A 20,458-nucleotide genomic window follows, 5' to 3' on the forward strand; every position below is an offset into this window, starting at 1 on the left:
GTGTTATCCCATGTAGTAGGGTGGGGGTGTCATCCCATGTAGAAGGGTGGGGGTGTCATCCCATGTAGAAGGGTGGGGGTGTTATCCCATGTAGAAGGGTGGTAGAAGCCTCGTCAGGTCTGAGATGGTGATTAGAACTGTGTTCACGAGAATGATTGGAGAAGGATTGTGCCTTTGAGCAAAAGGTTATATCAGGACGATTCTCTCAAATGTAGGCGAAGGTGTAGGATTACTTGTTTGCATGACAGCATAAGACGTGTGTCATGGGGTGGAGCCGATGTGCGAAATTAACAGAGCAGTATTCGATCAATGTTCAATTTACAGAGTTTTGTTTTTACATTATTATTGTGTTTTTCGTTTTTGTTTTTCTCTCTCAGGAAATTGAAAATCTGCCAGCTGTTTTGTGTGTCTGTCTGTAATTTCTGGGTGCAGGCGTACTGGGACGTACTTGTAAGTGTTTTATCTCCACGACTTCTGTGCGTGCATGTCTCCTTCTCCCCCTCCTCCTCCTCCTCCTCCTCCTCCTCCTCCTCTTCCTCTTCTTCTTCTTCTTCTTCTTCTTCTTCTTCTTCTTCTTCTTCTTCTTCTTCTTCTTCTTCTTCTTCTTCTTCTTCTTCTTCTTCTTCTTCTTCTTCTTCTTCTTCTTCTTCTTCTTCTTCTTCTTCTTCTGTGGCTTAGAGCGGATGCTCCAACTTCCCACACGCATCATGCCAGACAAGAACCCTCACCCCTAAACAAACAGGAAGAAAGTATAACTCTTAAGAGCGCCATACTTATCTCTCTCTCCTACTCAAACCGAACCCGTTGCGATGCCAACCACCCCAACACTGAAGTAGGTTGTTCCGCAGGCGCCAAAAGTCTACTGGGTTCAAGGTTACACGAGGGATCTTTTGATTTTCAAAGAGACGTTTTAATCGTACAAGTTCATTTCATTCATGAATACCGTTTTCGATTATTTCCCTGGTCTGCAGAGACAGAAGTAGGGATGTCTGCTATTAGTTCATTGCAAGCATTTGAAGATACGTCACTCGCGAGAGGGTAACCAGAAGATTAAACATGAATTTAAATGAGAGGGGGAAAAAAGACAGTAAATGGATACTATGAATAGGTTTTGTTTTCGTTTATGTTTGTTTCAATATTTAACTGTATTACCGAAGACAGACATCAAGAGAATGCATTCTATGTGCCATTTGCTTTGATGTCCATATTATTAATCATTAGTCCGCAGAACTCTCACTTGCTCGTGTTGCCTCATGCCTTTAGAGCGCTTACGTCCCTTTGTTTCTCAGATCTTAATGTAGCGTGCTGTCTCATTTGATTGAGATTCTCATTCCAAGGTCTCAAAATCTGTTACAAATAGGAACCAAGCTCTGTGGAACCACGCCACTGTAATCACCAAGGTCTCAAAATCTGTTACAAATAGGAACCAAGCTCTGTGGAACCACGCCACTGTAATCACCAAGGTCTCAAAATCTGTTACAAATAGGAACCAAGCTCTGTGGAACCACGCCACTGTAACCACCAAGGTCTCAAAATCTGTTACAAATAGGAACCAAGCTCTGTGGAACCACGCCACTGTAACCACCAAGGTCTCAAAATCTGTTACAAATAGGAACCAAGCTCTGTAGAACCACGCCACTGTAACCACCAAGGTCTCAAAATCTGTTACAAATAGGAACCAAGCTCTGTGGAACCACGCCACTGTAACCACCAAGGTCTCAAAATCTGTTACAAATAGGAACCAAGCTCTGTGGAACCACGCCACTGTAACCACCAAGGGAAGACGAGCACGGGTTTCTTTTGACCCCACTGGGTCAGACCGAGTGTTCTCTGTGGGGCGGGATGTTCTCGATGGCATGATGCGAGGATTTTACTTAGCGGGGAAGAAGTGGCCATCGTTGCAATGACTTGAGGGGTTACCCCGTGTGGCTGCATGTGTTGCTCTAGGTACAAGTTAAAGTGGTGTGGTGCTTATCGATATTAACCTGGCCGGACAAGGCACAAACAAGGTGCCAGAAATGGAATCAGGAATGAGATCTACTGAGTGGCTGACATCTGCTAAGTGGTAGATTGTAAGACAGGATGGCTGCAACGTTTTGAGGCTCTGAAGCAAACCCTGCATGTTAAACTACCGTACAGGCTTTGCATTGGAGTGTGAGAGGAGTAGGGGCAATAGTTGAAACTTGCTGGTTGTTTATTTTCAATTTCGCTTCGAGCTTCCTGTTAGAGGGAAAATGATGCTGATGGCTACGATTCGTCATGTGTTTGATTTAATCATCCATTTGTATAATACGTGATTAACAAAATAACACAGTAAGCTTAAAGTGGTTATTGTTCGTCTTCCTGTTTTCCGTACCCCATGATGTTTTTAAAATCAGTTTCGAGAGAGAGAGAGAGAGAGAGAGAGAGAGAGAGAGAGAGAGAGAGAGAGAGAGAGAGAGAGAGAGAGAGAGAGAGAGAGGGGGCGGTCGATGTTCTGAAGACCAACATGGTGTGGTAAGCGGAGGCATTGCCCTATGCTGATTGTTGTTGACGAAATATTTGTTAAACGGGACTTTACCCTCTTCCTGTGTTATTGACGAAATTGGAATAGAATGTTAAACAAAATAAAACAAAATATCCTGGCTTCTCAGTCTCGTTGTTCAGCCTAGGTGTTCAGCCCGTCCCGTCCTTCTCCCCCTCAACACCCTCTCCATTGTTGTTCAGCCTAGGTGTTCAGCCCGTCCCGTCCTTCTCCCCCTCAACACCCTCTCCATTGTTGTTCAGCCTAGGTGTTCAGCCCGTCCCGTCCTTCTCCCCCTCAACACCCTCTCCATTAGTTTTCTGCTTTTGTTTTTTTCATTGACCATTTGAATGTTCTCATTGCTATCTGTCTTCGTCTTTAATTGTTTGCAACCATATACAGCTCTTCTCCTTCGGCTCTTTCGGCGTCCGCATTCTTGCCCTTTCCTTTAATAGGTAAAATGTTATTACTTTGGTATTGATCACATCCTCCGATTCACAGTCTTCCTACGTTGAAATGGAGTGGAAGCAAATATTTATAGAGCATCGTTTTGTCTGGTTTTTTGTGTTCTGGGTTTCCTTTCTTTTTTGTGTCTTCCATTTTTGTTCGATCGTCTAAAGATTATTTTTAACGAGAACCGGATATCGTTGAGATTCTTTAATTTCAGTTTTGAACTTTGGAGTCAGTGCGCTATTTTGGATGTCATCTGTTTTGTGCACAGTGAAAGCGGGGGAGGTGTATCAGCTTTCACAATCTGTCGCAATTGTTTCCGTTCTTTGTTGCCGTTTTAAGATTATGTGCACTTTTTCCGGGTTTTTCTTCTTTTCTTTCTTTTGTATAATTTTCTTTGCGTTGTGTTGCTTTACATTATTTCTGAACTTTTCTTTAGTGCTTAGGAGTGTAGAAAACGTGTTGAAAACGACAAAAAACGTTTGCTTTGTCTTGTTGTCACTTTCTCGGGAACTAATGATATTCTTGCCTTTTTTGGGGGGGTGAAGAAACGACAAGACGCAGAAGTTTAATTGAACAGATTTCTTCTTCCTCAAAAATTACTTGATTGAAGGGTAATGCTTGTAGAAAACGATCTCCAAGAGAACAGAAAATTAGTTTGTTATTTACTGTATTTAAAGGATGTCTTAACCAGTTACGCTGTTTTGTTGGCACAAGTTAAATCAGTTCAACAATACATTCCATCTTTCAGGCTTTTCCATACAAAAAGTAACATCTGCCATCTTGGACACATACTAAACATCTGCAGCCTGGCTGCTTCCTGTGCGGTGCGAGCTGTTCTTGCTGATTTATTGAAACTGGTGTGTTTTAGTCTGAGACATCATCCTTTGTTTCTGTGTCTTATGCATGACGATCCTTCCCCTGGCAGTACAGTCGTTTCGCTCTGAGACATCATCCTTTGTTTCTGTGTCTTATGCATGACGATCCTTCCCCTGGCAGCACAGTCGTTTCGCTCTGAGACATCATCCTTTGTTTCTGTGTCTTATGCATGACGATCCTTCCCCTGGCAGCACAGTAGTTTCGCTCTCAGACATTATCCTTTGTTTCTGTGTCTTATGCATGACGATCCATCCCCTGGCAGTACAGTCGTTTCGCTCTGAGACATCATCCTTTGTTTCTGTGTCTTATGCATGACGATCCATCCCCTGGCAGCACAGTCGTTTCGCTCTCAGACATTATCCTTTGTTTCTGTGTCTTATGCATGACGATCCATCCCCTGGCAGTACAGTAGTTTCGCTCTCAGACATTATCCTTTGTTTCTGTGTCTTATGCATGACGATCCATCCCCTGGCAGTACAGTCGTTTCGCTCTGAGACATCATCCTTTGTTTCTGTGTCTTATGCATGACGATCCATCCCCTGGCAGTACAGTAGTTTCGCTCTCAGACATTATCCTTTGTTTCTGTGTCTTATGCATGACGATCCATCCCCTGGCAGTACAGTCGTTTCGCTCTGAGACATCATCCTTTGTTTCTGTGTCTTATGCATGACGATCCATCCCCTGGCAGTACAGTCGTTTCGCTCTGAGACATCATCCTTTGTTTCTGTGTCTTATGCATGACGATCCATCCCCTGGCAGCACAGTCGTTTCGCTCTCAGACATCATCCTTTGTTTCTGTGTCTTATGCATGACGATCCATCCCCTGGCAGTACAGTCGTTTCGGGAACACCTTTAAAACACTGATGATTGCCCTCATACATTGCAGGTGTCCTCCGATGACGGGATCATTTCAGGATTAACTTAACATAATAACAGATAACATGGCGTTGTCCTTTAGTTAACGCTGTCCTCATATCAGACGGACACATTGCATATATTTTCGTCTCACTTTTCGTGTATACTGATGTGTGGTTGTTTTGTATGTGTTTCAGAAAAGCAATAGCGAAGAGCAACTTCAGCCACACCACCTTCCTCCACCCTCAGCATGCCGAGTTCCCAGGGTACAAGAAACCAGACCTCAAGTCCACTGTTGACTGGACGGTAAGAAAGGCTTCGTTACACCCCCGGGGTCTTTATGTTTCACTCTGGTCTTTCCTTATTGCTAGCTTGAGGCCAGAGCCAGAGTCAATAGTCATCGAGCAAGGAGGTTTGATTTTCTAACCAGTATTTCCCTTAGGACTGCTGAAAGGTGAACTGTACCACCATATTGTTTTGGATGCGACGAACCATGGACATTAGAACATGTCCTCACCAAATGTGTAGACGTTCAAGAATTTCGAGACAAACACTACAATGCGGAAACCGCAAACGCTGAAGGTTTTATTCCGGGATGTTCCCCCGGACAAGATTTTTAACTTTTTAAAAGAGATCAAGATTTTTTACAAGATTTGAAGTACCAGAAGTGATAGTGATACATTTTTAGAACCTTCTTTTACAGTGATAGATCTGAATGTAAATAGTCTGAAACGTAGAACTTGCCACATGAAGTGAAAAAGAAAATAACTGCATCGGTCTCGAATAGCAGCTAGCATCTGCTGAAGGGACATTAAAACCCAAAAACAACAACAACAAACAAAAAAACTTAGGACTAAAATGATGCATCCAAAAAAAATCTTTATTAGGTAAAGGACAAATACTAAACATTCTACAAAAAGACGGTATTACCCAAAGGGCAAAAAGTTAACATCCCACAAAAACCGGTATAACCTGAAGGGCAAGAAGTCTACAACCCCCAAAACTGGTATAACCTGAAGGGCAAGAAGTCTACAACCCCCAAAACCGGTATAACCTGAAGGGCAAGAAGTCTACAACCCCCAAAACTGGTATAACCTGAAGGGCAAGAAGTCTACAACCCCCAAAACTGGTATAACCTGAAGGGCAAGAAGTCTACAACCCCCAAAACCGGTATAACCTGAAGGGCAAGAAGTCTACAACCCCCAAAACCGGTATAACATGAAGGGCAAGAAGTCTACAACCCCCAAAACTGGTATAACCTGAAGGGCAAGAAGTCTACAACCCCCAAAACTGGTATAACCTGAAGGGCAAGAAGTCTACAACCCCCAAAACTGGTATAACCTGAAGGGCAAGAAGTCTACAACCCCCAAAACCGGTATAACCTGAAGGGCAAGAAGTCTACAACCCCCAAAACTGGTATAACCTGAAGGGCAAGAAGTCTACAACCCCCAAAACCGGTATAACCTGAAGGGCAAGAAGTCTACAACCCCCAAAACCGGTATAACCTGAAGGGCAAGAAGTCTACAACCCCCAAAACTGGTATAACCTGAAGGGCAAGAAGTCTACAACCCCCAAAACCGGTATAACCTGAAGGGCAAGAAGTCTACAACCCCCAAAACCGGTATAACCTGAAGGGCAAGAAGTCTACAACCCCCAAAACCGGTATAACCTGAAGGGCAAGAAGTCTACAACCCCCAAAACCGGTATAACCTGAAGGGCAAGAAGTCTACAACCCCCAAAACTGGTATAACCTGAAGGGCAAGAAGTCTACAACCCCCAAAACCGGTATAACCTGAAGGGCAAGAAGTCTACAACCCCCAAAACCGGTATAACCTGAAGGGCAAGAAGTCTACAACCCCCAAAACTGGTATAACCTGAAGGGCAAGAAGTCTACAACCCCCAAAACCGGTATAACCTGAAGGGCAAGAAGTCTACAACCCCCAAAACTGGTATAACCTGAAGGGCAAGAAGTCTACAACCCCCAAAACCGGTATAACCTGAAGGGCAAGAAGTCTACAACCCCCAAAACCGGTATAACCTGAAGGGCAAGAAGTCTACAACCCCCAAAACCGGTATAACCTGAAGGGCAAGAAGTCTACAACCCCCAAAACCGGTATAACCTGAAGGGCAAGAAGTCTACAACCCCCAAAACCGGTATAACCTGAAGGGCAAGAAGTCTACAACCCCCAAAACCGGTATAACCTGAAGGGCAAGAAGTCTACAACCCCCAAAACCGGTATAACCTGAAGGGCAAGAAGTCTACAACCCCCAAAACCGGTATAACCTGAAGGGCAAGAAGTCTACAACCCCCAAAACCGGTATAACCTGAAGGGCAAGAAGTCTACAACCCCCAAAACCGGTATAATCAAAAGAGCAAGAAATCTACATTCCACAAAAACCGGTATCAACAAAAGGGTAAGAAGTCTACATCCCACAAAAACCGGTATTACCTAAAGGGCAAGAAGTCTACATCCCACAAAAACCGGTATTACCTAAAGGGCAAGAAGTCTACATCCCACAATAACCGGTATTACCTAAAGGGTAAGAAGTCTACATCCCACAAAAACCGGTATTACCTAAAGGGTAAGAAGTCTACATCCCACAAAAGCCGGTATTACCTAAAGGGTAAGAAGTCTTCATCCCACAAAAACCGGTATTACCTAAAGGGTAAGAAGTCTTCATCCCACAAAAACCGGTATTACCTAAAGGGTAAGAAGTCTTCATCCCACAAAAACCGGTATCAACAAGAGGGTAAGAAGTCTACATCCCACAAAAACCGGTATTACCTAAAGGGTAAGAAGTCGACATCCCACAAAAACGGGTATTTAGTTTTTAAAAAAATGAAAAAGCAGAAGTATACATTCCACAAAAGACGATATTATCCAAAGGGCAAAAGGTCTACACCCACAAACAAACAAACAGGGTATTACCTGAAGATCAAGAAGTATTTATCTCTCAACAACCGTTTAACGCGATGGCCTTGTACAGGCATGGGAATGTTCCGCGAAAAGGAAATTACGTGTCAGCGAAAATAAAAAATTGTCTGCGGCAAAAAAAAGGTAAATTAAATGATATGTGTACTGTTGTCTCTCTAGCCATTATTGGCTTACACGAGAACTATCAAAATATTGGTCTAAAATGCTCAAATTCGATTTCGTTCCGGGGGGCTTGGCCCCTGTACCCCGCCGGGGCCTAGGCGGCCCCCTGGACCTCGGCCTATTTTCAGAGTTTTTTCGAGCAGATGTCTTGAGCGGAAACGCGAATACCCACAAGTGTCCAGTATGTCATTGCAAGCATGTTTGCATTCGATCTTTTTGTGCGATCAAGTGTAATTTGTGCGATCAAGTGTAATTTGTGCGATCAAGTGTAATTTGTGCGATCAAGTGTAATTTGACGACTCTGTCCTGGCCTCCTCATGCGCTGCAAGCTGTAATGACATTGTAACGAGCAAGAGTGTGCATTCCACATCTCCCTCCGTACCTCTCTCTCTCTCTCTCTCTCTCTCTCTCTCTCTCTCTCTCTCTCTCTCTCTCTCTCTCTCTCTCTCTCTCTCTCTCTCTCTCTCTCTCTCTCTCTCTCCTCTCTCTCTCTCTCTCTCTCTCTCTCTCTCTCTCTCTCTCTCTCTCTCTCTCTCTCTCTCTTCTCTCTCTGTCTCTCTCTGTCTATCTCTCTCTCTGTGTGTGTCTCTCTCTCTGTTTTTTTTCTGTCTGTCTGTCTCTCTCTGTCTCTCTCTCTCTTTCTCTATCTCTCTCTCTATCTCTCCCCCTCTCTCTCTCTCTCTGTCTGTCTCTCTCTCTGTCTGTCTCTGTCTCTGTCTCTCTCTCTCTCTCTCTCTCTCTCTCTCTCTCTCTCTCTCTCTCCTCTCTCCTCTCTGCTCCTCCCTCCTGTGGTGATCTCAGCCTCCCACCCGTACCTCATCCCCTTTCTCCATAGCTTGAACTGTGTCCAATGCTGAAGTCACCACCTCCAATCTGACAGATGGTGTGCGTGGGAGGATTGGACAGACTAGCAATATGAAAATCAAACACATTTGCACATCATGCCAGCCGAAACCGGCCCGTATGCAAATGAGCCGGAGACACCGGCCAACCAAAACCGATCTTGGCAGACGACCTGTGATCATGAATAATATCGAAGATAATCAGCGGCGTCAGCAGGCATGTTTTCTGTCCACTGAGCTATCAGTGATTCCATCCCGAGGTAGGAAAAATGGATTATTCCCAGAAGGGACGGACTGTATTCGTTGACCTCTGTCAAGGAAAACAAGAACGTGTTTTCTGTTGTTATTCCTTGCAGTATGTATGTTTTTGTTGCTTTTGTTTACTTGGCTGGAATTAGAAATATGGATCTGGTTTTGCCAATGCTCGTGTGGGTCACATGAGTATGGGTATTGTTAGCTGTCGGTAAATGCGAAATGAAAGACTGGAATTGTGTTAATATAGTCCAGGACGTTTTTATTGATGCTTTTCAAGCCTTAAAGTATGAAACTAAACAGATTTAACATGATGCCGTGTAAATGTTAACAGCACACCAGAATTTAAGTTAAAGAAAATGATCAGAATCGTAATACATGACAAGAATCCAAAGTAGACTTTATATCAAGTTTATTCCTCTCCCTGCGAATTCGAATGTATGACATTTTAGATGTAAAATTCCAAAACAACCGGCTCCGAACTTTTACTCGAAAGGTGCTGATCGTTCTTTGAGGCAGTGCTCAATCCAAAGTCCAAGTGTGGTTTGTTGAAGTCCAAGTGTGGTTTGTTGAAGTCCAAACAATGGGGATGTTTCTTTACTCAGTCGAAGACTTTTACTGATAGTTGTGCCATCTCTGTTTGGAATGGTAGAAGCCTGGTCATGCAGATATGAGATTATGACCCGATCCGTGCACATAGAAAGGATTGTGTCTTGAAAGAAGGATGCTCTATAAGGATTGTGTCTTGAAAGAAGGATGCTTTATAAGGATTGTGTCTTGAAAGAAGGATGCTTTATAAGGATTGTGTCTTGTAAGAAGGATGCTTTATAAGGATTGTGTCTTGAAAGAAGGATGCTTTATAAGGATTGTGTCTTGAAAGAAGGATGCTTTATAAGAATTGTGTCTTGAAAAACGGATGCTTTATAAGGATTGTGTCTTCAAAGAAGGATGCCCTTATAAGGATTGTGTCTTGAAAGAAGGATGCCCTTATAAGGATTGTGTCTTGTAAGAAGGATGCTCTATAAGGATTGTGTCTTGAAAGAAGGATGCTTTATAAGGATTGTGTCTTGAAAGAAGGATGCTTTATAAGGATTGTGTCTTGAAAGAAGGATGCTCTATAAGGATTGTGTCTTGAAAGAAGGATGCTCTATAAGGATTGTGTCTTGTAAGAAGGATGCTTTATAAGGATTGTGTCTTGAAAGAAGGATGCTCTATAAGGATTGTGTCTTGTAAGAAGGATGCTCTATAAGGATTGTGTCTTGAAAGAAGGATGCTCTATAAGGATTGTGTCTTGAAAGAAGGATGCTTTATAAGGATTGTGTCTTGTAAGAAGGATGCTCTATAAGGATTGTGTCTTGTAAGAAGGATGCTCTATAAGGATTGTGTCTTGAAAGAAGGATGCTTTATAAGGATTGTGTCTTGAAAGAAGGATGCTTTATAAGGATTGTGTCTTGAAAGAAGGATGCTTTATAAGGATTGTGTCTTGTAAGAAGGATGCTCTATAAGGATTGTGTCTTGAAAGAAGGATGCTTTATAAGGATTGTGTCTTGAAAGAAGGATGCTTTATAAGGATTGTGTTTTGAAAGAAGGATGCTTTATAAGGATTGTGTCTTGTAAGAAGGATGCTCTATAAGGATTGTGTCTTGTAAGAAGGATGCTTTATAAGGATTGTGTCTTGAAAGAAGGATGCTCTATAAGGATTGTGTCTTGTAAGAAGGATGCTTTATAAGGATTGTGTCTTGAAAGAAGGATGCTTTATAAGGATTGTGTCTTGAAAGAAGGATGCTTTATAAGGATTGTGTCTTGAAAGAAGGATGCTCTATAAGGATTGTGTCTTGAAAGAAGGATGCTCTATAAGGATTGTGTCTTGAAAGAAGGATGCTCTATAAGGATTGTGTCTTGAAAGAAGGATGCTCTATAAGGATTGTGTCTTGTAAGAAGGATGCTTTATAAGGATTGTGTCTTGAAAGAAGGATGCTCTATAAGGATTGTGTCTTGAAAGAAGGATGCTCTATAAGGATTGTGTCTTGAAAGAAGGATGCTCTATAAGGATTGTGTCTTGTAAGAAGGATGCTCTATAAGGATTGTGTCTTGAAAGAAGGATGCTTTATAAGGATTGTGTCTTGAAAGAAGGATGCTCTATAAGGATTGTGTCTTGTAAGAAGGATGCTCTATAAGGATTGTGTCTTGAAAGAAGGATGCTTTATAAGGATTGTGTCTTGAAAGAAGGATGCTTTATAAGGATTGTGTCTTGAAAGAAGGATGCTCTATAAGGATTGTGTCTTGAAAGAAGGATGCTTTATAAGGATTGTGTCTTGAAAGAAGGATGCTTTATAAGGATTGTGTCTTGTAAGAAGGATGCTCTATAAGGATTGTGTCTTGAAAGAAGGATGCTCTATAAGGATTGTGTCTTGAAAGAAGGATGCTTTATAAGGATTGTGTCTTGAAAGAAGGATGCTCTATAAGGATTGTGTCTTGAAAGAAGGATGCTTTATAAGGATTGTGTCTTGAAAGAAGGATGCTTTATAAGGATTGTGTCTTGAAAGAAGGATGCTCTATAAGGATTGTGTCTTGAAAGAAGGATGCTTTATAAGGATTGTGTCTTGAAAGAAGGATGCTTTATAAGGATTGTGTCTTGAAAGAAGGATGCTCTATAAGGATTGTGTCTTGAAAGAAGGATGCTTTATAAGGATTGTGTCTTGAAAGAAGGATGCTTTATAAGGATTGTGTCTTGTAAGAAGGATGCTTTATAAGGATTGTGTCTTGAAAGAAGGATGCTTTATAAGGATTGTGTCTTGAAAGAAGGATGCTTTATAAGGATTGTGTCTTGATAAACGGATGCTCTTATAAGGATTGTGTCTTGAAAGAAGGATGCTCTTGTAAGGATTGTGTCTTGAAAGAAGGATGCTCTTGTAAGGATTGTGTCTTGAAAGAAGGATGCTCTATAAGGATTGTGTCTTGAAAGAAGGATGCTTTATAAGGATTGTGTCTTGAAAGAAGGATGCTTTATAAGGATTGTGTCTTGTAAGAAGGATGCTTTATAAGGATTGTGTCTTGAAAGAAGGATGCTTTATAAGGATTGTGTCTTGTAAGAAGGATGCTTTATAAGGATTGTGTCTTGTAAGAAGGATGCTCTTGTAAGGATTGTGTCTTGAAAGAAGGATGCTTTATAAGGATTGTGTCTTGAAAGAAGGATGCTCTATAAGGATTGTGTCTTGAAAGAAGGATGCTCTATAAGGATTGTGTCTTGTAAGAAGGATGCTTTATAAGGATTGTGTCTTGTAAGGAGGATGCTCTTGTAAGGATTGTGTCTTGAAAGAAGGATGCTCTATAAGGATTGTGTCTTGAAAGAAGGATGCTTTATAAGGATTGTGTCTTGTAAGAAGGATGCTTTATAAGGATTGTGTCTTGAAAGAAGGATGCTTTATAAGGATTGTGTCTTGAAAGAAGGATGCTTTATAAGGATTGTGTCTTGAAAGAAGGATGCTTTATAAGGATTGTGTCTTGTAAGAAGGATGCTTTATAAGGATTGTGTCTTGTAAGAAGGATGCTCTATAAGGATTGTGTCTTGTAAGAAGGATGCTCTATAAGGATTGTGTCTTGTAAGAAGGATGCTCTATAAGGATTGTGTCTTGAAAGAAGGATGCTTTATAAGGATTGTGTCTTGTAAGAAGGATGCTTTATAAGGATTGTGTCTTGAAAGAAGGATGCTCTTATAAGGATTGTGTCTTGAAAGAAGGATGCTCTTGTAAGGATTATGTCTTGAAAGAAGGATGCTCTTGTAAGGATTATGTCTTGAAAGAAGGATGCTCTTGTAAGGATTATGTTTTGAAAGAAGGATGCTCTTGTAAGGATTGTGTCTTGAAAAACGGATGCTCTTATAAGGATTGTGTCTTGAAAGAATTATGCTTTATAAGGATTGTGTCTTGTAAGAAGGATGCTCTATAAGGATTGTGTCTTGAAAGAAGGATGCTTTATAAGGATTGTGTCTTGTAAGAAGGATGCTCTATAAGGATTGTGTCTTGTAAGAAGGATGCTTTATAAGGATTGTGTCTTGAAAGAAGGATGCTTTATAAGGATTGTGTCTTGAAAGAAGGATGCTTTATAAGGATTGTGTCTTGAAAGAAGGATGCTTTATAAGGATTGTGTCTTGAAAGAAGGATGCTTTATAAGGATTGTGTCTTGAAAGAAGGATGCTCTATAAGGATTGTGTCTTGTAAGAAGGATGCTTTATAAGGATTGTGTCTTGAAAGAAGGATGCTCTATAAGGATTGTGTCTTGAAAGAAGGATGCTTTATAAGGATTGTGTCTTGAAAGAAGGATGCTCTATAAGGATTATGTCTTGAAAGAAGGATGCTTTATAAGGATTGTGTCTTGAAAGAAGGATGCTTTATAAGGATTGTGTCTTGTAAGAAGGATGCTTTATAAGGATTGTGTCTTGAAAGAAGGATGCTTTATAAGGATTGTGTCTTGAAAGAAGGATGCTTTATAAGGATTGTGTCTTGAAAGAAGGATGCTTTATAAGGATTGTGTCTTGAAAGAAGGATGCTCTATAAGGATTGTGTCTTGAAAGAAGGATGCTTTATAAGGATTGTGTCTTGAAAGAAGGATGCTTTATAAGGATTGTGTCTTGTAAGAAGGATGCTCTATAAGGATTGTGTCTTGTAAGAAGGATGCTCTATAAGGATTGTGTCTTGAAAGAAGGATGCTCTTATAAGGATTGTGTCTTGAAAGAAGGATGCTCTATAAGGATTGTGTCTTGAAAGAAGGATGCTTTATAAGGATTGTGTCTTGAAAGAAGGATGCTCTATAAGGATTGTGTCTTGTAAGAAGGATGCTTTATAAGGATTGTGTCTTGTAAGAAGGATGCTCTATAAGGATTGTGTCTTGTAAGAAGGATGCTTTATAAGGATTGTGTCTTGAAAGAAGGATGCTTTATAAGGATTGTGTCTTGAAAGAAGGATGCTTTATAAGGATTGTGTCTTGAAAGAAGGATGCTTTATAAGGATTGTGTCTTGAAAGAAGGATGCTTTATAAGGATTGTGTTTTGAAAGAAGGATGCTCTATAAGGATTGTGTCTTGTAAGAAGGATGCTTTATAAGGATTGTGTCTTGAAAGAAGGATGCTCTATAAGGATTGTGTCTTGAAAGAAGGATGCTTTATAAGGATTGTGTCTTGAAAGAAGGATGCTCTATAAGGATTGTGTCTTGAAAGAAGGATGCTTTATAAGGATTGTGTCTTGAAAGAAGGATGCTTTATAAGGATTGTGTCTTGTAAGAAGGATGCTTTATAAGGATTGTGTCTTGAAAGAAGGATGCTTTATAAGGATTGTGTCTTGAAAGAAGGATGCTTTATAAGGATTGTGTCTTGAAAGAAGGATGCTTTATAAGGATTGTGTCTTGAAAGAAGGATGCTCTATAAGGATTGTGCCTTGAAAGAAGGATGCTTTATAAGGATCGTGTCTTGAAAGAAGGATGCTTTATAAGGATTGTGTCTTGAAAGAAGGATGCTTTATAAGGATTGTGTCTTGAAAGAAGGATGCTTTATAAGGATTGTGTCTTGAAAGAAGGATGCTCTTGTAAGGATTGTGTCTTGAAAAACGGATGCTCTTATAAGGATTGTGTCTTGAAAGAATTATGCTTTATAAGGATTGTGTCTTGAAAGAAGGATGCTTTATAAGAATTGTGTCTTGAAAAACGGATGCTTTATAAGGATTGTGTCTTGAAAGAAGGATGCTTTATAAGGATTGTGTCTTGAAAGAAGGATGCTTTATAAGGATTGTGTCTTGTAAGAAGGATGCTTTATAAGGATTGTGTCTTGAAAGAAGGATGCTTTATAAGGATTGTGTCTTGAAAGAAGGATGCTTTATAAGGATTGTGTCTTGAAAGAAGGATGCTCTATAAGGATTGTGTCTTGAAAGAAGGATGCTTTATAAGGATTGTGTCTTGAAAGAAGGATGCTCTATAAGGATTGTGTCTTGTAAGAAGGATGCTCTATAAGGATTGTGTCTTGAAAGAAGGATGCTTTATAAGGATTGTGTCTTGAAAGAAGGATGCTTTATAAGGATTGTGTCTTGTAAGAAGGATGCTTTATAAGGATTGTGTCTTGAAAGAAGGATGCTTTATAAGGATTGTGTCTTGTAAGAAGGATGCTTTATAAGGATTGTGTCTTGTAAGGAGGATGCTCTTGTAAGGATTGTGTCTTGAAAGAAGGATGCTTTATAAGGATTGTGTCTTGTAAGAAGGATGCTTTATAAGGATTGTGTCTTGAAAGAAGGATGCTCTATAAGGATTGTGTCTTGAAAGAAGGATGCTTTATAAGGATTGTGTCTTGTAAGAAGGATGCTCTTGTAAGGATTGTGTCTTGAAAGAAGGATGCTTTATAAGGATTGTGTCTTGAAAGAAGGATGCTTTATAAGGATTGTGTTTTGTAAGAAGGATGCTTTATAAGGATTGTGTCTTGAAAGAATTATGCTTTATAAGGATTGTGTCTTGAAAGAAGGATGCTTTATAAGGATTGTGTCTTGAAAGACGGATGCTTGATAAGGATTGTGTCTTGTAAGAAGGATGCTTTATAAGGATTGTGTCTTGTAAGAAGGATGCTTTATAAGGATTGTGTCTTGTAAGAAGGATGCTCTATAAGGATTGTGTCTTGAAAGAAGGATGCTCTATAAGGATTGTGTCTTGAAAGAAGGATGCTTTATAAGGATTGTGTCTTGTAAGAAGGATGCTTTATAAGGATTGTGTCTTGTAAGGAGGATGCTCTTGTAAGGATTGTGTCTTGAAAGAAGGATGCTTTATAAGGATTGTGTCTTGTAAGAAGGATGCTCTTGTAAGGATTATGTCTTGAAAGAAGGATGCTTTATAAGGATTGTGTCTTGTAAGAAGGATGCTCTTGTAAGGATTGTGTCTTGAAAGAAGGATGCTCTATAAGGATTGTGTCTTGTAAGAAGGATGCTCTATAAGGATTGTGTCTTGAAAGAAGGATGCTCTATAAGGATTGTGTCTTGTAAGAAGGATGCTTTATAAGGATTGTGTCTTGTAAGAAGGATGCTTTATAAGGATTGTGTCTTGTAAGAAGGATGCTTTATAAGGATTGTGTCTTGAAAGAAGGATGCTTTATAAGGATTGTGTCTTGAAAGAAGGATGCTCTATAAGGATTGTGTCTTGAAAGAAGGATGCTCTATAAGGATTGTGTCTTGAAAGAAGGATGCTTTATAAGGATTGTGTCTTGAAAGAAGGATGCTCTATAAGGATTGTGTCTTGAAAGAAGGATGCTTTATAAGGATTGTGTCTTGAAAGAAGGATGCTCTATAAGGATTGTGTCTTGAAAGAAGGATGCTCTATAAGGATTGTGTCTTGTAAGAAGGATGCTCGTATTCCATGTAAAGCCAGGACAGATTTGTGTTGGTAAACTTGATCGTGAATGCGGGAAGGACAGTTTCTTTACCTGTAAAGGGCAAGTCCTTTCTTGTACATAATGAGCTCCTGAAATGTATGGTATGAGACAAAGCTTGCTGCAATGTATGGTATGAGACAAAGAGACAAAGAGACAAAGCTTGCTGCAAAACCATCGACAATAACAACACACGCCCTTGTTTCCCACTGCGATGGCAAAGAGATCGGCTTCATTATGTGGACGTTATTTCCATACAACAAGAATGTTCCGGTTAATGGACATGTATACAAACATGACATACTGTTTGACGTTATGTATACATACATGACATACTGTTTGACGTTTGCTTTCCCTTTATGTTCCTTATTGTGTGCGTCAGTATAGCCTACATGTGCAAACTTTGTCGCAAAATTATACAGCAATATCGTTAGGCAAGTTGTCGAAGGTGTCGTTGATCACATATGTACTGTATATAGTTACACCGTTTCCACAGATATCTGGCATATTGTATATTGATACACGCTACTCTCGCAATTCTTCCTGTCTTTTCGTAAACAGCCACCAGTCTGCGTTTTGCTGGAATAACAAACCGTCTGGGTATTTTTTTTCCCCGTAAATATTCTGCCTCTGGCAAAGATCATGTGACACGGCTGGATCACAAAAACTGGTATCGTTTTAACCCCTGGTGACCCTCGTATTTGAGATAAGTAAAGTGGTATCACGTGATACGCTCCGAGCGGGTGTTATGTGACTGACGTTTGGAGAGATTTCCAGCAGAACGGTTGTCACAGAGGGGCATTGAAGAAATGACGTCACGAGGTTGGGCCCCAAAGAGGCTTTCAAGCAAAATCGCTCTGGAGGCATCGAACCGTGTTGTTGTTGTTGTTGTTGTTGTTGTTGTTGTTGTTGTTGTTGTTGTTGTTGTTGTTGTTGTTGTTGTTGTTGTTGTTGTTGTTGTTGTTGTTGTTGTTGTTGTTGAACATTCCCTTTAGCGACACATGTTTTGACAGGCAGATTATGAAGAAAGTTGTAGCTTCAAATATACTACAAATTAACAACCGGTTATTTATCCAATGGTCTTACTTCATCTTTGCTTCGAATCAGTGTTCGATCATGATAAGTAGATCGACGCATTCCTACACCAGTCCTGGTATTATCTCCACATTTTGAAGGAACGAATATAGGCCTACACAGCGTAAGATACAGTTGTCATAGTACAAAGCAAGAGGAGACATTCGTGTCTGCTTCATTTCAAATACCGCATCCTCCAGAGCTCACTCTCTCTCTCTTTTCATCGTGAAAAAAGGGAAGACATCATAGGCATCACGCTTTCTGAATGCTTTTAGTCGACCACTGTCTCTGTGGACTTTCCTTCTATCCCACCCAGACACCACCAGTCCACCACCCCCCACCCGACCCCGCTCAATCACACCCACGACTCCTCAGTCCTAGTAGGTGCACATTTCTCCGAGATGGTTGAAGCACGTGTGCGTCGGCATGCACACACAACTCCAATCAATGTGAATGCGTGTGAATCTCGCCCCACCGAGCATCCATGGCGGATAAAAGGCGAGCCAGCAGGTGGCTCGTTCTGCTTGTCCGGCTAAGATTCGTATACCGTATCCCCTTGTTACCCCCTGCCGCCCTTATCTGCTGTGCTTTCTTCAACGCTTTTTGTGTCATGTGTTCTTTTCTGTGCGGTGGTTTTGTTCATCGAAGGTGTAATCATGTTATGTGTCTGTCTGTCTGTCTGTCTGTCTGTCTGTACGTATGTATGTGTGTGTGTGTGTGTGTGTGTGTGTGTGTGTGTGTGTGTGTGTGTGTGTGTGTGTATTTCCAAATATGAACGTCCTGGAAGTGTTAACCGTCACAGTCTGTGAGGGCATGAACAACTGTGCATAGGATATGTGGTGTACATATGTGTCAATTTTCAGGAGATAAATATTGTGTTATACATATATTGTTTATCTTTGAATCATGAATAAACTATGCTGATATGAATGCATGTATGTATGTATGTATGTATGCATGTATGCATGTATGGATGTATGTATGTATGTATGTATGTCTTCAACGACATTGATAAACAAGGAGAGAAAAAAGCGCTAGGGGATATCATCTGGAAGAAAGGGGAGAGAACCAACATGTCGAGGACCATGATCGAGGCACAAACGGACGAGGATATTTGGTCGAGAGTAAAAAGGTCGAGGGTGATAAAAGGTCGAGGGTGATAAAAGGTCGAGTGCGACAAAGAGTCGAGGAAATGTCGATGAGTGAACATCATGGATTGGTGTATGTTTTGGAGAATGATTATGAGCTGCCATTGTGAGAAAGTGAACGTAAAGTTTCATGAAGATCTGTCCAGTAGTTTTCTTGGAATCGCTCTACAAACACGCACGCACACAAATACACCACCACCGTCGTCTGATTAAATGTAAAAATGAACCGAACTGCACTTGAGTTAAAAACGATGCGCTTAAAACTTGTGACGTCGAGTAAGATCTTTTGCTCAACCTACCTGGGTTTTCTTTGTGGCGTTTAACGAGTGCTCTTCTTCCAATCAAAAGTTATGCTGATAGATTGAAGAGTCTTTTATTTTATTATTATTCTCTTTTTTATGACGGGAAACTCGTTTTACGGTTTTGTAACTTTCGTTGAACAGTGAAGTGATTAATGCTCTCTCTCTCTCTCTCTCTCTCTCTCTCTCTCTCTCTCTCTCTCTCTCTCTCTCTCTCTCTCTCTCTCTCTCTCCCCTCCCTCCTCTCTCTCTCTCTCTCTCTCTCTCTCTCTCTCCCTCTCTCTCTCTCCCTCTCTCTCTCTCTCTCTCTCCCTCCCTCCTCTCTCTCTCTCTCTCCCTCCCTCTCTCTCTCTCCATCTCTCTCTCTCTCTCTCCATCTCTCCATCTCTCCATCTATCTCTCTCTCTCTCTCTCTCCCTCTCTCTCCCTCTCCCTCCCTCCCTCCCTCCCTTCTCTCTCTCTCTCTCCCTCTCTCTCTCTACTGTTTGCCGATGATATTACTTTGCTGTCTGAAACTGTTGTTGGTCTGCAGTCACAACTACATAGTCTATATTCTGCTTCACAGCGCCTTGAGCTTAAAGTAAACATGGGGAAAAGTAACATCGTGGTTTTTCGTAAAGGTGGATATCTAGCTGCTCGTGAAGTTTGGTATTTTGGTGGGCAAAGAATGGAGGTAGTAAATGCATACAAGTATTTAGGTATTTATTTTTCTACCAAATTAAGCTTTAATTTTGCTTGTCAAGATCTAGTTGCCAGAGCAAAACGTGCAGTACTGTGTATTATGAGTAATTTGTATCAATTCGATAGATTGTCTTTGGATGTTTTTATCAAGCTTTTTGACTCACAAGTTCAACCTATTGTTCAGTATGGTGCTGAGGTATGGGGTCTGATGCAGGCAGCAACAGTAGAAAAGGTGCATTTGTTTGCTTTAAAACGTTTTTTAGGTGTCGACAGGCGTACTCCTAATGATCTTGTATATGGTGAATTTGGACGTTATCCCATTTACTTAAATTCATATGTACGTTGCATAAGATACTGGCTGAAACTGACAAGAATGGATGACAGTAGATTACCTCGTAAAGCATATAAGATGTTGTTTACTCTAGATAGCAAAGGTAAATCTACTTGGGCATCACAGGTACGGTTGTGCCTGTGTCGATATGGTTTTCAGTATGTATGGATTAACCAAGGTGTAGCCTGTATTAATTCGTTTTTGGCATGTTTTAAGCAACGCATTATTGACTGCCGGTGGCAAGAGTGGGATAATCATATTCAGACTAGCGACCGGTTTGCATTGTACCGTACCTTTAAGACAACAAATCTTGTAGAAACATACTTGTCAATTCCAGTAAACAGACACATTTTAAATGTTTTGGTTAAATTTAGATTGGGTATTTCCAGACTTGCTTTACATACAGAAAGGTATAAAGCTGTAAGTGAAAATAATTTGGTCTGTCGTTTGTGTCAATCTAGTACTGAAGATGAATTGCATTTTGTTTTATGCTGCCCTGCACTGGAAAATCTAAGACGTCAATTTATTCCAGCAAAATTTTGTAGATGTCCTTCGAACTTCAAACTTGCACTGTTGTTGTCTGTGAAAAATGAAACTATACTTTGCAATGTAGCTAAGTTCTTGTATTTTTCATTTAAATGTTTAGAAAAT

At 40.7% G+C, this 20,458-nt stretch overlaps 1 protein-coding gene across 1 annotated transcript in view; it reads left to right on the top strand.

Moving 5' to 3' along the window:
- Window positions 1–4,887: 4,887 nt before the first annotated feature.
- LOC138961360 (diacylglycerol kinase zeta-like) overlaps window positions 4,888–20,458 on the top strand; it is a gene marked incomplete in the record, with an annotated part of 101,795 nt that continues 86,224 nt past the window's right edge. The window contains 1 exon segment of the mRNA XM_070332972.1: window positions 4,888–4,993.

The sequence above is a fragment of the Littorina saxatilis genome, linkage group LG3 (genome assembly GCF_037325665.1).
Source record: "Littorina saxatilis isolate snail1 linkage group LG3, US_GU_Lsax_2.0, whole genome shotgun sequence".
Taxonomy (NCBI): Eukaryota; Metazoa; Mollusca; class Gastropoda; order Littorinimorpha; family Littorinidae; genus Littorina; species Littorina saxatilis.